Source organism: Oryx dammah, unplaced genomic scaffold (assembly GCF_014754425.2).
Source record: "Oryx dammah isolate SB20612 unplaced genomic scaffold, SCBI_Odam_1.1 HiC_scaffold_11072, whole genome shotgun sequence".
NCBI classification, from domain to species: domain Eukaryota; kingdom Metazoa; phylum Chordata; class Mammalia; order Artiodactyla; family Bovidae; genus Oryx; species Oryx dammah.
The window spans coordinates 821,281-825,146 of NW_024080466.1; positions in this window are offsets into that span (position 1 = coordinate 821,281).

Consider the following 3,866-nt stretch of genomic DNA (forward strand, 5'->3'; position numbering starts at 1 on the left):
CAGATCGGTCTAGGTGACAGAGCAGAAACTTTTTTCATATATGTCCTGGGAAAATGCAGGTGAAACATTTTTTTCCTCAGATGGATTCATATAATGCAAATTTGAATCACATAAAGTGAAATGAAACATTATGCTAAATATTGACTAAATGTTTATTTTGTCTCATCATTCAGATTTCAAGCCTGCTGAGGATTGAAGTCAATATTTTATTTCCCTTTTCAACTCTATCATAATGGTATATTTCATAATTACTGATTATTGGTACACATATTAATTGTTTTATGTGATACATGCTGCTAACAATTTTTATTTTTATTTTCTGCTTATATTTGTATTTTTAAAAATTTTGTTGATAATTGCAGTTTAGTATTTACTTACATGGTTATGTTGATCCTATATTCAAAGAAGTCATTTACAAAGTAGAGAAAGTTTGCATTTTCTTTACTTCTCTCAGAAGATTGTTAATTTAAAAATAATACATTGCAAGAGTAGCTGTGAAAATATTAGACAGATCATTTAAAATATAAAAAGAAATATATATATAAAAGCAGCAAACTATTCTTAAGACTTACGAAAATTGAGAGAATTAAAAAGAAAGTCAGCCTTTACAAACAGAAGTCAGATGTTTCAAACTTCACCAGAGTCTTTAGAAACAAAACAAGAACAAGCAAAGAAAGAAATCAGATGTCCATTTGAAGCCCATCTATGAAAATTGTTATATTTTTTACAGTTTCAACAAAGGTATGAGAATAATAAAATGATCACTGTTTCAGTAGGACTCACAGTGAAAGTCAGAAATTACAGAACTGCTTGAGAAAATAGTGGTTCATTTAAAAACTAGCAGTTATGGTATTTTTTAGTCAACCTTCTGATTCTAAATGAATTCAGAAAGATACCCTTGAAAACTTGCATTTTGCCAAGTTAGGGTTGCCTGATAGAGAGCTGACACCAGCCCAACAGCTCCAAGAATAAGCCTTTGTGAATTACAAGGGAAATGCTGCCAGAAGTCCTCAAACTTGAATTTGAAGGGGCCAGCACAAAGTAAGTTTGGATACCACTTTGCAGGGAACTGCTGCTGGCTTCCTCTATCTATCTATCATCTAACTCAGATTTATTGAGGTATAATTTGCATACAGTTTTCTTGAGTTACAATTGATATGCAACACTATTCATTTAAGGTGTGCAGCATAATGATTAGATTTACATACACCAAGAAATGATCTTCATAATAATTTTTGTGAACATCCACCATCTTATACAGATACAAAATAAAAGAAAAATTAAAAACAATTTCTTTTTAATGGCTGAGTAATACTCCATTGTATATATGTACCACAGCTTTCTTATCCATTCATCTGCTGATGAACATCTAGGTTGCTTCCATGTCCTGTCAGTTCTAATGAGGTGGATGAAACTGGAGCCTATTATACAGAGTAAAGTAAGCCAGAAAGAAAAACACCAATACAGGATACTAATGCATATATGTGGAATTTAGAAAGATGGTAACAATAACCCTGTATGTGAGACAGCAAAAGAGACATAGATGTATAGAACAGTCTTTTGGTTGGTATCCATCAGAGGGAGAGGGTAGAATGATTTGGGAGAATGGCATTGAAACATGTATATCATGTAAGAAATGAATCTCCAGTCTAGGTTTGATGCAGGATACAGGATGCTTGGGGCTGGTACACTGGGATGACCCGGAGGGATGGTACGGGGAGGGAAGTGGGAGGGGGGTTCGGGATGGGGAACATGTGTACGCCTGTGGCGGATTCATGTTGATGTGTGGCAGAACCAATACAATATTGTAAAGTAATTAACCTCCAATTAAAATAAATAAATTTAAATTAAAAAAATTTTTTTCTTGTGATGAGAAGTTAGGATTGATAGCTTCTTTTATTAACTTTTAATAATGTTCGTATATGACAGAAGCATATTAATTATATTAAGCATGTTGTCCATTACTTCCTTAATAATTATTTATCTATAAGCTGGAAGTTTGTACCTTTGGACTACTTTTCTCTGATTCCTACTCTCTCTCCTAGTCTCTGATAGCCAGAAATCTGATCTCTTATACTATGAATTTCTCTGTTTGTTTTTTGACTTACATTTACCTAGAACACTATGTTAGTTAGCATGATAGTAATTTGATATTTCTATAGATAACAAAATGATCAGGATGATAAGTCTAGTCACTGTCTGTCACCATACAAAGGCAATGCTGAAAAATGTTCAAACTACCATACAATTGCACTTGCTAGCAAGGTTATACTCAAAAATCTTTAAGCTATGCTTCAGCAGTACGTGAACTGAAAACTTCCAGATGTGTAAGCCAGGTTGAGAAAAGGCAGAGGAACCAGAGATAAAATTGCCAACATTCATTGGATCATAGAAAAAGCAAGTTTAGTTCAGTTGCTCAGTCCTGTCCTACTCTTTGTGACCCCATGGACTGCAGCACACCATGCTTCCCTGTCCATCACCAACTCCTGGAGCTTGCTCAAACTCATGTCCATTCCGTCGGGGATGTCATCCAACAATCTCATCTTCTGTCATCTCCTTCTCCTCCTCGCTTCAATCTTTCCCAGCATTAGCGTCTTTTCCAATGGGTCAGTTCTTCGCATCAGGTGGCCAAAGTATTGGAACTTCAGCTTCAGCATCAGTCCTTCCAATGAATACTCGGGACTGATCTTATTTAGGTTGGACTGGTCTGATCTCCTTGCAGTCCAAGGGACTCACAAGGGTCTTCTCCAACACCACAGTTCAAAAGCATCAATTCTTGGGTGCTCAGCTTTCTTTCTAGTTCAACTCTCACATCCATACATGACTACTGGAAAAACTGTAGCTTTGACTAGATGGACCTTTGTTGGCAAGGGACTGTCTCTGCTTTTTAATATGCTGTCTAGGTTGATCATAGCTTTTCTTCCAAGGAGCAAGTGTCTTTTAATTTCATGGCTGCAGTCATCATCTGCAGTGATTTTGGAGCCCAAGAAAATAAAGTCTGTCACTGTTTCCATTCTTTCTCCATCTATTTGCCATGAAGTGATTGGACCAGATGCCATGATCTTAGTTTTTTTAATGTTGAGTTTTAAGCTAACTTTTTCACTCTCCTCTTTCACTTTCATCAAAATGCTCTTCAGTTCTTCATCTGTGCCTTATCTTTTCATTTTTTTAACAATGCCTTACAAAAAGAAAAAGATTTTAACTTTGATGTTAAAAACTTTCATAATTTGTTATTTTAGGTGTTATTTTTTTGAACTGCAAATTCTACTTGTTTCTAATATGCAGACATTCATTTGGCTTTTGCATTTGATCTTTATCCTACAAACTTACCATATTGACTTGCTATGCTTAATAGTTATATGTATTTCATAAGATTTTCTGTGTATATGATCATGTTACCTGTGAATAGTTCACCTCCCCCCATCTGGATTCCTTTTTCTTTTTATTTTATTTCTTGTGTGCAATGTTGACTAGAAATGGCCAGAGCAAACATCACTGTTTTGTTCCTGATGTTAAGGGGACATCATTCAGCCTTCACCATCAAGTGTGACATCAGCTGTAGATCTGCTTTTTATTATGTAGGGGTTCTTTTTTATTGCTAGCTTGCTGAGAGTTTCTTTTTCACTCACATAAAAAAATGTTGGATTTTGTCAGATGCATTTTCCATATCTATTGATATATAATCAATTCTTTTCACGTGTTTAACAATCATTGCATTTCTAGGACAAAACTCAATTTGTCATGATGTATTATGTAATTTATTTCTGGATTGGATTTCATAAAAATTTAAGAAGTTTTACATTTTCTTTCATGAGGAGTATTTTTATTTTTCTTGTAATGCTTTCATCTGATTTTGGTGGAAGTGT